At 45.0% G+C, this 13,419-nt stretch overlaps 2 long non-coding RNA genes across 4 annotated transcripts; both read right to left on the minus strand.

Annotated features, from left to right (window-relative positions):
- Positions 1 to 1,151: 1,151 nt before the first annotated feature.
- On the minus strand, positions 1,152 to 2,137 carry LOC138926106 (uncharacterized). 2 transcript variants are annotated; one of them, XR_011442464.1, is made up of 2 exons: positions 1,625 to 2,137; positions 1,152 to 1,566 (listed from the first exon to the last, which is right to left on the minus strand). It is a non-coding gene; the product is annotated as an uncharacterized lncRNA (long non-coding RNA). The 2 variants fall into 2 exon arrangements; XR_011442465.1 differs by having other exon boundaries at positions 1,152 to 1,573.
- Positions 2,138 to 5,853: 3,716 nt separating this feature from the next.
- Positions 5,854 to 8,229, minus strand: LOC138926107 (uncharacterized). Of its 2 annotated transcripts, none has more exons than XR_011442467.1 (3): positions 8,051 to 8,229; positions 6,879 to 7,083; positions 5,854 to 6,813 (listed from the first exon to the last, which is right to left on the minus strand). It is a non-coding gene; the product is annotated as an uncharacterized lncRNA (long non-coding RNA). The 2 variants fall into 2 exon arrangements; XR_011442466.1 differs by having other exon boundaries at positions 8,032 to 8,226.
- Between the last annotated feature and the right edge of the window lie 5,190 nt (positions 8,230 to 13,419).

Consider the following 13,419-nt stretch of genomic DNA (forward strand, 5'->3'; position numbering starts at 1 on the left):
ACAAAGACCCCCCCTCGCCCCTGGCCGCCAGCTCCACCATTCTCTGCCGCACAGTGGCCAGTAGTCCGGCAATTTGCTGGCGAAAAATAGAAAATTTGTACAGATTTTAATTAAGGCCGCAAGGAGACAGGAGATCGAGAACGAGTGAGGCGAAAATGAAAAGAAATCGCCAGGCGACAACGCCGAGTGACGAAGGACATTCATAATTGCGGAAACCCGCCAAGAGGGTTGAGTCTGAGTTCGCCAAAAAAAAAAAAAAACCCAAAAGGGGAAAAAGGCAAAAAAAAAAAAGAGTATTTTTGAAAAATCGCTTAAAACGCCGAGCAAACAATGCATTTGGAATGCGGGACCCTGTCTCCCCCATCCCTCGAACCGTTGAAACGACACAGGATCTGTGTATGAGAAATTAATTATCGCATAATTTTATGGCTCACTGACATCTGAAGAGTTTCATTTACCACTTTTTGACAGATTCCGTTCGCTCAGCCTTTGGCATTGCATTCTTTGCCGTTGCCCCCTACCTCTGCCCTTCCTGATTGATTGGTGCATTTTAAGGGTTAAGCCTTGAGCAGAGGCTGTAACCGGGTTAAGGGTCTCCAAAAAGGGCCTTTCTCTACACACAGTATCTTAAAAGCTTTTTCCTTCGAGAACTTCTGGCAGTGGTTCGAGCTCTAATTTTAACATTACTGATAAAATTTAATTTCTATTATTCATCACTTGACATTTTTGTTATTTTTTTACCAACAACTACCCCAAAAATTCGTTAGAATTACTAGTCGGAAGAAACCATAGGCGCTGCCTCGAAAATATCAAATTTAATTCAGGGTTTTCCCTCAGGGTTTCCCGTCTTGAGTGGGTTTCCCTCGGTGAGTGTAGTTGGCATCTCGGTTTCCCCCCGGCCTGAGCTCCCAGGGTAATGGTTACTTGAAATTCCAAGCGCAGAGAAGGGGCCACGCCCTCGCCAGCTCGATTTCGAGACCATTATCTGAATTTGTTTGTAAATCATTGCCAAATGTTAATTCAATGGCTCAATCAATGCCAGGACTCTGATCCGTTCCCCTTTTCCTGGTAAACGGATGGCGAATGGGAATGGCAGCGATATGAAAAGGGAGCATCCGTACCAAGTTCAATGCCAAGTGGTTTGGGGTTGGTCTGTCTCTTCAGTTTCAGCTCCTTTTTTCTGTCTTTATTGTTGTACTTTGTATTCCTACTCTTGATCTGTTTGCCGTTTGGCGAAAATAAAAAAAAATATATATGTATATATACCTACATATAAGAATACCAAAACTGTTCCATGCTGGTAGCCACTGTATCGCGAGTGAGTGTGTGTATCGTGATATTCAACAGATGTTGTAATTGCTCATAAAACTTGATGACGCTGCCCCATTTGAAGGAAGCTAGCGCGTGCATATGGCAGTGGCAGTTCCATCTCCTGGTCTTCTTCATTTTGTTGTTTTCTTCGCGTCTGCCTCATGGATATAAATTATATTTAAAGATGAACGAAAGAGCAGAGGCAGCTTGACATCAGCATTCATACGTCACACTCGCCAAAAAGGGGAAGAGATGCTGGGGGCTAGAGGGGTTAGGAGCAAAAAAAAAGAAATAGAGAGAAAAATTTGCATACTTTGAATCTCAGGCTTCTTATTTTTTTGCAGCTTGCTCTTTGTCATTTTTCCTTTTTTCCCTTTTCAAAATTTCAAATATTTAGTTGCGTGCTCAGCAAAATTTTGATACCCTTCCCTAGGGTACTATAGTTTGTAGAGCCCCTATTGAAAGCTTTTGAAAGACCCCCTATAGGGTGATACAATATTCGGCTTGGTGAAGGTGAAACTAATAACGTGCACCCACTTTTGGCCACGCCCATCGCAGCATCTTCGCATTTCGCATGTTGTGACGCAAACAAAAGGATTTTCGAGGGCAGAGTCCCAGGGTCCCAAATAAGAAGGAAAAAAAACCATGCCATTGACATGTGTTTTGCAAATGTTGGTTTTGGCATTTTCTTTTTGTTTGTCTGTTGTTTTTCCACTTTTTATATCGCTGCTGTTTCTTCTCTTTGCAGATTTTTCTCAGCCCCTCCACGCCTCATGCGGAAAATTTCATTCTAATTTGTGATATTAAAGAAATGGAATCTGAAGGGTACTGCGAGGTACTGCGAGTAACGGGACCGAGGCCGCCCTCGGGGCTAATGCCATCCCACTCTCTGGCCAAAAGAAGAAGAAGCGCAACAAGCGATCACTGATAAGGGTACTACTAGGAGAGCTAGGTGAGAGCGGCAATGGCAGCGAAACCCACCACCCCACACACTCTCACTACACACTCTCTCCCTCGCTATCACTCTCCGCTCATTCCACGAGTGCCCTGACGAATCGCCCGATTCTTTCGCTTATTACAGTTGTGGCGGCATTCTCATTTCGAGTTTCGTAGCGACCGGACCGCCCGGCGGAGTGGATTGGCATAAGAGGGGGAGCAGCGGCCCCAGCACATCCTGGTGCCGCCCCCCAACTGTACTATACATACGTGTGTGTGTGTGTGGAAAGCCTTCAGCGCACAGCTGCCACGATGGGGCGATAAAAGCGTTATCAATGGGCCACATAATGGGCCTCAATCGCGTTAATCGAAACCCATTCCCCACCCCCCCACCAGCAGCGGCAATTAAACGATCCGCGGCCTCTAATTGAAATGCTTAAATGCTATTTGATCGAGGGACTGGATTGCTGGATTGGAACTTTCAACGGGTGAGTGTCTGAATTATCTCCATCTATTCCTCCTTACTCATCGTCCGCCTGCCACATGGCCACGTACACGTACGTAGGTACCTACACCCACTTACACAGCCAGAGAGGGCCAGAGTAATGCCCAAAATACATACGCTTATCGCTGTACAAATTGCTCAGTGAGCTGATAAGAAAGCCACATAACAGAACTCTTACAGAGGAGATAACGCACACAAAGAGCCCGGAAGAGTGGGAAAGAAAGATGTCATTGTAGGGCCCACTGTTTGTGACGTACCGGGATCTTATCTCCGGAGACATCTCTCTCTGTCTCTCTTTCTGTGTCCTTTAGATCCTTGAAGAGGAAAACTCGTTTAAAAATTTGTAAATAATTAAAAAAATGAAATTCGGAGCACCATGTGGACATGACACGGTTGTAGCTCGACATTCTCGGCAAGCAGTTATGATAAATGATATCCTGTTCTGATGGTTCATTAGCGCCTTGGGCGCGAAACTGGCTGAGGAACTGCCTGGGGAACAGGATATTCGGGTTTGCCAGCCCCGAAGTGTTGTGGTGAACTTTGAACCGAGCTAAATGCCGAACCGCAACAAAAAATTTACCAAAACCAGACCAGTTCTTGTCAAACTGTTTCTTGGATACTCTTTCGAAGGGTGTCCTCCTACCCCTCCCCCTGATAGCTGGCTGGCTGGCTAGCTGGCTCTCCTGTGTCATAAATTTCGCTTTTATCATATTATTTAATTTTGTTATGTCTGCTTTGTGTTCCCTCTCTCGGAAACGAAAGGAAAGGAAAGCGCAAAAAGCGAAACAACTGTGAGATACACACAACAAACATTCAGCCACACAGATACAACACACACACTCACTCACATACGAATGTGATATAAACACGCTGCCCCAGTGGGAGCAGCGCAAATGATAGCGGCGGCCGCGTACGTATCTGTATCTATGTGCAAGTATCTGCAACTGTGTGCTGGCATGCCACAGCAATAACAGTTAATTTATTCCAATTAAGGGATTTTCCTGTTGAATATGCGACTGCCAGAGAGTCCCCCTGTCTCCTCACCTTTGCCAAAAAAATAGAATAGAAATGTTAAGCCAAACACACTGTATCTCACCTCTTTGGGAATATTTTGCCAGCCAGTCCTGTTTTTTTTTTTTGTTGTTTTTGTCGAATTGTTTGCCAGCCCTGGGGGATTCTTGTCTGTTTGGTGTTAGTTCTGTTACTTTTGCTGTTGTCGCGCCACATTTTTTCATTAGATTACCTACCGGGAGTCCTGGCGGGATTAGCTAGCTGTATGTCGGGCTGCGTCCTTGGGCTAATTTCGTAAGCCCCCTCGGCTAATTTTGTTTATGTTTTCATTAATTTCCACCCACATCCTCCTCCGTCATCCGTCAGCGCGGGGCATACATTTTAATAAATTCCCTCGCCAAAGCCAAAACAATTTCCAAATAGATCGAAAGAGTTCTCCGGGACAAGGGGTCGCTGGGGCAAATGTCGGGGCGGAGAGCCAGGCGGAAGCGAAATTTATGCGCACATTGAACGCATTGGCCCCGCAACCCACACACTGCCACACACACTCACACACTCACTCATTGCTTCGATTATTAAAATTCTAATTGAAATTCAAATGCGCGACGTTGTTGCCGACGCTTATCGCTTAAGTGTCCGCGACGGCGTCGCGTTCCACATTGCCTTCCCGTGCCCCCAGAGCACTGTGCCCCATATGCCCATTGTTGCCAGCCCCCCTGGCTCCCCTTCGAGCACTCGAGCTCCGGCTTCCGCTATGCGGGCGATGCCAGGAAGTGGACAGTTAAGCAACTCAACTCGGCCCGAATATGGACAGGCCCAGGAGATTATTCAGCGGGGGTGGTAGGGGATTACAGTGGAAAATAATTCATTATTCAAAATGTTAGAATCTTGGAAGGCAGTTTAAACTTTAAAGTTTAGATACTCAATGCAATACCCATTTCCTGCTACACTCTTTCACCTTCCAGCACCGCCCCCTGGGTGGGAGATCCCTCCACTCTCTTGTCGCATCATTAAATGCAATTAATCAAGCTAGGCCTCGCCCTGTCCATGTCCATAGACGAGCCAACAGCATCGTCTTCCTTGTAATCTGTCAAATTACTCATGCAAATCACACTCGGAGCCTGCCGAAGGATCTCCGGCCGGGACACATGTGACGGTGGCTGCGGTTCTAGCCCATGTCCTGACATCCGCATACCAGTGGTGGTGGTGATGGTGGTGGTGGCTCTGGTTTCGTCTTTCCATCAATTAAATTGACTTTCCCGCCATCACCATCGCCATCGCCATCGCGGGCTATGATTAATCAGCGTCTTAATCCAGATACAGATACAGATACAGATACTACCCCTATGCATTCGACCCTCTATACATGCCTGGGCTGAAAATGTTTCCAATTGATTGGCATTTTCTCCAAGCCATTTGCCTACCAAATGAGTTCGGGATCAATTATGCAGTCAGTCCGAGCTCGATCCCGGGCCCCGGCAAACAATGCCCTTCAATTGATGTCACCGAGCAGCCACTTATCTGCAACTGCAAAGCGTCGTTTCTTTTTTTTTTTATATTTTGTATTGCCACTCTGTGGGGACTCTAATCTTTAGCTGCCCCGCTTTTTTCCGTTACTTTTTCGCGCTTGAAATGGGAGCTCGACTGGTGACTGGTGAGTATGTGGTGTGGCATGTTGGTTGGTTGGTTATCTGGCCAGAGTCTTATCGAAAACCGCAACCAAGTCCCCAAGCTGCGACTGACGAATCTTGGGAATTGGCCTTTAATCTCAATTCAAAGAAATCCAAATACCAGAAATGTGATTCCAGCTCCGCATTCCAATCGCTCCCCATATTTTTGCTGACTAAGAAAAATGGAATAAAATGAGACATAGTTGCCAGAATAAACACGATCCGTAATATCGCCCAACAGTTGGCACAAATTGGACTCAATTCGTTTAGGATTGCATGGGGATTATCTACTCCATAATCATTGGAGCACCATCCTCTCCGGGCAATTGCGCGTTTCCGGAGCATTTTGTGGCATTTATGATTTAATGTTAATTACACGAATATTGCAATTGCAACATCCATAGCCATGGTATTGCCATTGCCAGCTACAACTACCACTTCCGTTGATTTGGTTTTGTGGCATGCTGGTCAAGCTTATTGAATATTTGTCCACAGCAGAGTTATACTTAATTAAACAACAAACAAATGCAAAGAATCAGTGGGCTGGATTGGATTAGGGGGGAGGCCCCAAAAACAATTACATATGCATGGCATAATTTATGAGCGTTTTGTGTAATTGGAAAATGTTAATAGTTGTCCATAAACAAATTTCAAGCCCATCCACCAAACCATCTATAGCTATAGCTGTAGCTACCTCTCTGCTAATTAAATGCAAATATTCTGACCATGCCTCGTATCTTTTTTGCCTTGATGTATAGTATGCATGTGTGTGTTTGGAGTATCTGCCGCTTTGTGCTACAATTTGAATGTTTTGTAAATCCTTTCCAATTCAGTTGAGCCAAAATGTATCTAAATCTCGATATGTATCTGTATCTGTATGTGCCTGTGTGACTCTGTTGCGTCCTCTACGTCCTGCATTTCCAATTTGCATTTGATTTTATATTTATGACATTTGTCTCGCTTAGCTCTGCCTCTCTCCCTCTATGAATCTCTATTCCCGTCTCTTTCACACATTGTATACCCATCTCTCTCTCCCTCTTTCTCTATCGGCGTTTATCGCTCTTGGTCATCCATTGTAGTTTTGTGGCTGGGGCTAAACGCTTCACTTGATTGTTTTGATTTCCACATTTCGAACCATTTGGAACGATTTTGTGCACGGCTCGGTATTTGCATGCCAAATTCATTTCGAATGCGAACCCATTTGCATAGCCTCCCCCCAGACACATACACATGCATACAGTAGGTGTATCCCCAAACATCCATTCATAGCCGTGTGCGTGGAGATGTCAACAGGCCATGTCCAGTTTGGCCTACGCACTTGCCAAGAACCAACAGCCAACATCCAACACCCAACATCATCATCGTCATCAACAGGAAGGCCTGCAAATTGATTTGAGCATATTTCATTTCGGATTTTCAACTCATCAACTGATTTTTATCTTCACCTCTGGGCCAGTGGTATTTCGAGGCCCATGAAGGCTCCCATTTACATGCAAGTAGATTCCAAATAAATATTAACTTATTGTTTGTCCAAATTGGTTGACATTTCCTAGCAACAAATTGCAGAGGCTTACAGGAAAACAAGAATGTATTCAACAGGGTGGGGAAAACATGTTTAGACATGCTTGAATCATCCTGAATAGGAAAGTACTGAAAAAGAAAGGTGGGAAGTGTTTTTTTAAAGATATATCTTTAATAGGTTAAAAATTACGTGTATTATAAACCAAAGCGTAGCCTTATAGAGTGAGCTAGTTAGTTTAATCATATTTATTCATAGTACTTATCTATCCAAACAAGATCGAATTCACAATTGTAGGAAAATCATCTTTAGACATTATTCTTTTTAAGTACTTTAATATACAAAAGTTAGGAGGTGTTTTTAATAAAGCTATCTCTTTAATTGGTTAAATGTTAGATGTGTTTTAAACTTAATCACAGCCTAATTAAAGGGGAAGTATTCAAACAGGATTTTACTCATAGCTGTAATGATTCATAGGCCCTAAAGTACTTGCTATAGAAAGGTTAGGAGGAGATATTAATAAAGTTATATCTTTATTAGCCTAAACTTCTTATTAATTGATGAAAAAAAACATAGCCTAACAGATATGTAATCATAAAAGTAGGACAATTATGTTTGAACTCGATTTAAAGGTCCTGAACAAAAAAGTAAAGAGGTGTTTTTAATAAAGTTATCCTTTTAATTCGTTAACTACTACGTTTATCTTAAACAAAAGCTTAACCTAATCAAATAGAATTGTAAGCTTACTCATATTTATTCATAGTACTCATTTATACATTCATTTTATATAGGTTAGCCCATAATTCATAGGCCCTGAGTTTAAAGACCTTGCACAAAGGAAGTGGTTTATCTCTTAAGTTGTTTTAATGACACATTTTTCATAAACAAAAGCCTGGCCTTCATAAAATAGAACTATCAGGTTACTCATATTTATTACTCTTATTCATAGTACTCATATTTTTATTCACTTGAATTTAAATATTCAAAATAGTTACTTATAGGATAGGCTCTGAATTGTTTAAACAATACACATATCACAAGCAAGAGCCTAGTCTAATCAAATAGAACTGCTAGCTTACTCATATGTATTCATAGTACCCATATTTTTATTCACTTTACTAAATATTTCACAAACTTCCTGCAGCCGGCACTCCATTGAACTGTGAACCAGCCCGAAAAGTTGTTCAAAACCCGCACAAAGCCAAACCGCACTATAGAGGAAAAAGGCCAAGAGGAACGAGTGGAGTTGAGGCTGATGAAACTATTCAAAATGCAAAATGGCAAGCGTAAAATTGTTTCAATATTCATAACGTTGGCGCTAAATGCTCGATTTTCCGCCCATAGTGGGGCCAGACTAAGAACTCCGAAACGGATGCGCATAAAAACCCAGTGTATTCGATGTGACATCGTCGGCCCATGAATGTTGACACTCTCTATCCCTCCGGTTCGGTTCGGTTTGGTTCTGTTGGCCTGGCCAACATGTTTGGAAATTTAAAGCACCTGTGCTGCCACAGGCCGGCCCGATAACGCAGTAGGTGCCTGCGTGTCCGTGGCCCGTGGCGATAGCAGTTCCCCCTAGTCCGTAGTCCGTAGTCCGTGACTCGTAACTCGTAACCCATAACCCGAGAGCTCCGCAAGCCCGGCCAATTGCCATTATTGGTTAGCCAAAGCGGCAGCCGCACGACCCAGATGCAAACAATGGCCCCCCAAACCCAAACCAGGGAGGCCTCTCGCATCCTGGCCATGTCCTGGGCCGTCACACATAAAAAGCGCATAAAAGCCGATAAGCGACATTTATGCGCCCAAAACTCTCACAGGGATATCCTCCAGCCAGCCCATCCTAGTCAGCCACTCAGCAAGTGAGTCCTTTGGCCTTTACTTTTCGTGTAAATTTCGGCACTAAGCAAAAATTGAATATTTGGCCAATTTCGTTGAGGCGCTAATTGAAAACGGCAGACAACTTTCAGTCCCCAGTCCCCAGTCCCGAGTCCCAAGTCCCGGATCCCCATTCTCCATTCACCATTCTCCAGGCTCCAGGCTCCGAATCCTGGCAGCTGCAGCTGGGAAAATGCTTTAACTTCCGCCGGAAGATTTTATGCACGGCAGCGCTTAGTCGTTGAGTTGAAACTCCAATGGTGGAAGGATACCAAGAGGAGGGAAAGGACACTAAAAGGACGAGGATGAGAAGGAGGAGAAAGGGTAAGAGAAAGTAGAGAGCAACTCCTTGCCATGCATCAGCGAGCTGTGAGCATGTTTGCGTCGAAGATTAAAAGCATGTGTCCGGTTTTATGCGCCACGCCCACTTCGCCAGGAGTGTCTGTCTCTCTGCGGGTGTACAAGGATCCATGTGTGTGTATGTAAGAGTGTGTGTGGGGCGGAATTTATAACCGTATAAGTGCAACAGTGAAAAAAGCAGAGGAGCCATGGCATTGCATGGGGAGGCAAACCAGCTGGCTGACTTGGCTCCGTTCGGTTCGGTTCGGCTCGGCTTGGCTTGGTTATACATGGCAGCATTTTACGGGGCAGAGATAAGTCCTTTGGCATCCTTTTTGGCATGGCAGCAGCCAGCAGCAGGAGCAGGAGCAGCAGCAGCAGCAGCAGTAGCACCAGCAACATCAGTTTCCCGGCAAGACTCCGCGTTTTGTTGCATAGTTTTGATTTATTGCAGTGCAACAACGGCAACAGCAAATTCCATTTGAAAATTCATAACGTGCAGGCAGCGAGACAGGGAGTTAAACGTGAATGGCATGGAAGGTGAACCCCGTGCCGGGAAGGTCCTGGCAACGTAGCTGGGTTAGTTTATATCCGCAATATCAGGGGCATTATATTACCCGAGACAGGCCGAAACACTGAGCGTCAGATTCAGAGCTAATTTTAATGCAACGCCTGGCATGTTGGCCAGAATGCGATTTCCCAGTTCCAAAGGCTAATAAATGTAATATATATTTTATACCTCACTGCATCCTGAAAGTCTTTAAACCCTGAAACCCCTTAAAACCTCCTAAATAATTGCCAAATTTTGCTTGCCTCTTCAGATCGAAAACTAAATCACTGGAAACTAAAAAACCTTCGAGTATAACCCTCGAACCGGGGAGTAAATCAATTAACGAAAACGGCCAACTTTTCAACGAGCGGCGGCGTTTGAAAAGCGTTTGAAAGGTAGCCCGGTCTTTGAGGTTTCTGGTCCGAAAGAGCCTCCTCTGGAGAGCCCGCTGATTGCTGAATTATTTATATGGGCGAGTGTGTGCTTAGTTGATTCGTATACATATGCGTTATGCAAATTATGCACACGAGTTGGCAGGCAAAAGGCATCCCTTTAGTTTTAGTTTTTGGCTTTCATTTGTTCCGGTGGCAGCTGCTGGTTAACACATCCTCGCCGGGAGCCCCGCCACTTTGTCAGCCATTTAACCGAATATTTTTTATCCAATTTCGCAGAGATCCATGGGTGATTGATGGACTGGATGGCTCCAGCCAAAAAAAACGAGGCATATAATCGATGTTTGACCCGCGCCAGGGGCCAGGGGTGAGTATCAAGTGGCAAGTGTATCTGAGAGCGCGGCCGGTGCATTCGTACCCTTATCATTCTCGCGCCCCGTGTGCATAATAAGACAACTGGACGGAGAACTGATAAGGGCTCGTATCACCAATTCATCAGGTTGTCAATTCATCAGTTGGGAGTTTCCCCAAAAGTCCGGTGTTAAGTCGGCGGACAACAAAGTTAGAGGGCTTATACCATAAAATAAAATGGCTTATGAAGGCACGGAACCGTGAACAGAAAAATACCATAGAGAATGGACACTTTCCGGGACGTGGCAGGACCGAATCCGTAATCCGTATCCCTCCGGGGAGTTCAAATCGTTTTCAAATTAGCAGCCAACGTTGCACAAAAGTTGGCCAACAGCTGGAACACTAAATGGCGGATTGAATGTGTGCAAAAATGAAATTAAATTGTTGATAGTGCAACGTACTCTGCCACATCCTCGACACCCTCCTCGGGCTATGTTTGGGAAATAATTTCATCAAGCTGCGATATTTAAACATTTACATTGCGTTTTGTGGTTGCGGAATTAATTAATTGCTCTTTGCCGTGCAATACCAAAAGTATTTACCGAAATTCAATATTGCCAATCCCGGGTTCCGGCGGGGAGGACCTGAAGCGTTAGCCGGATTATCCACCCAGCCAGTCCGTACACTGATCTATGTATTTATCTCCCCCGAGTAAACACCACCGAGTCGATGGCCGCATTTATGGCGAAGCAATTATCGGCATTTCATTGGATTCGGATTCTTTTGGGAGCAGAAAGTTTATTTGGTTTTTAAAATGGCGCAAATAATTGCCGGCGGCGACATGTTTTGCGGTCAGACTTGTTTATCTACAATTATCTAATAAATGGATTAAATTGACTTGCCAATGATTAATATTGATTTGGGAGGCCATACAAGAGTGGTAAGTTGGGGGATCTGTTGGATATTTTTGGGTGTTCTGTAAGCTATCTATGGCTGTTAAGTGTTGGAGGCCACTGTACCTCCAAGATACCAACAAATCTATCACTTTGAAAGGCGTCAAAAGAGTGCTGTCTGGCCAGAAGAGAAGAGCTTTGATGAGTCTTCACTCTACGGACGCGGCAGGCCACCGCCTGTCGCGTAATTAAGCTCCACTCAGCAGGCCTGCCACATTCTTTATGGAGTTAATCTATCAGCGAGTGGCAGGCCACCATGGCACAAGATACATACATACATACATAGATGTATCTGAGAGAGAGAAGAAGCCCCCTGGCCCCTTTAATTATCAACAATGAGGCGGGACCAATAACCGTACGGCGTACGCAATTCCCTGTGGTGACATGGCAGACGCTTTAATAAACAAACCATTGGCACTTAAGGAATAAGCAAAATACACATTAAATGTCCAGGGCCAAAGCCTGGGAGCCGGAGTGGAGCGGGAGGCGAGAGCAATCAGCGAGGGCAGCTGGAATTATGGCAGAGGAACGAAGAATCAGGAATAAGGAATCAAGGACCAACGACCAAGAAGCTCAAGAGGCTGGGAGGCTGGGAGTCAGTGAGGGTGGAAAAAACAATCCAACATTCATTTATTATTTAATACGAAAACGCAATTCGTGCATTCACCTGGAAACCATCAACAAACGTCACCAGCGGGAATACTTCTGCTCCTCCAGTCGCTCCTTACACACGCACACAGATACACACACCCCTCATGCCACCCCGAAGGATAACTCACAGATACAGATACAGATACAGATTCGCACGGCAAATAGTTGGCATCGTCGACAAGTTCGAGTGGCTGGGCTGTGGCAGCCCAACGCCCGAAGGCGCAGCCCAACGCAGCGCAGCCAGCCAAGCATAACGGTAAACCAAGCTGACGTTAACTGGCAAGGCGATAAAGCAGCGACACACACACACTTGCGCATGCATAAGGTCCTGTGGAGTTCACACAGATACTCCGGCAAACACACACAAACGAAATTCAAGCAAATTGAAATTTTATTTCAGCAAATGTCTTGCTCTTTACGCTCTGCGGCTATCTACCTCTGTCCTTTGGCCACCGCCCCTCCTGGCCACTCCGGCCACTCTGTCCAGGACCAACCACCCGCCTGGATGTCCTGTCTGGGACTTGGGCGGTCTCGTTCGGTCAGCCTTAAGTTGCGCGATTTGTTGCACTTTTCAATTTAGATAAATTAAAAACAATGCCACAGGAAAGTTTTCTCCGCTTGCGGTAAATGTTAAATGTTTGCCAAGAATCAAACTTGAGAGTTGTTCGTGCCACACCCCTGCCTGCCACCGCCACCGCCACCACCCCCGCCACCTAGAGATGCCGACACTTGGCGGACCCAACTTGTAATCGCCCGGGAATTGTGCACTTTTGTTTGTTCTTTCGGCCCCGATCCCATTCCGTTTGTTTATTGCAGTTCGGGGGCCTTGGGGGCAAGTGTCGGGGTGCGAAGTATACGTGCAATCGATGCTCCGGGCCATTCAAGTGAAAACCAAGGAAGGGAGTTCGGTTGCAACGACTATTAGATACCCGGTACTTCGAGGGAGGAAGTACTTTATTTCTTATTGGTTTTTAGGTAAAAAGCAAGTAGGTTATGGTTATGTTAAGAGGTTTTTTATAAGGCCTATCTAGTCCCTATTTTTTGAGAGTTAAGATTAAACCTTATAACCTCAGGCTTATAGTATTTTCCCATTAACTAACATTATCTCAAACCCTATTCACCCCATTTTTGGCTGCAGAATATGATATAACAAAGAAGGATCCTTAGCCGGGACTAAGCTGCAGCTTGAACTCTCAAAGAAAATGGAATGAGATTGGCACTGGGAATGGGACTGCAAGCCATGGGAGAAAAAACTGGCGATATATGAAGGCTAAAGTCGCGTGCTCCGCCGCCAGAGGAATTCCTCCAGGTGTTGCTGTTGTCTCTCAATTGAAAGTGCTGCTGGTGTGATGGTGC

This window comes from Drosophila bipectinata, chromosome 2R, assembly GCF_030179905.1.
Source record: "Drosophila bipectinata strain 14024-0381.07 chromosome 2R, DbipHiC1v2, whole genome shotgun sequence".
NCBI lineage: Eukaryota > Metazoa > Arthropoda > Insecta > Diptera > Drosophilidae > Drosophila > Drosophila bipectinata.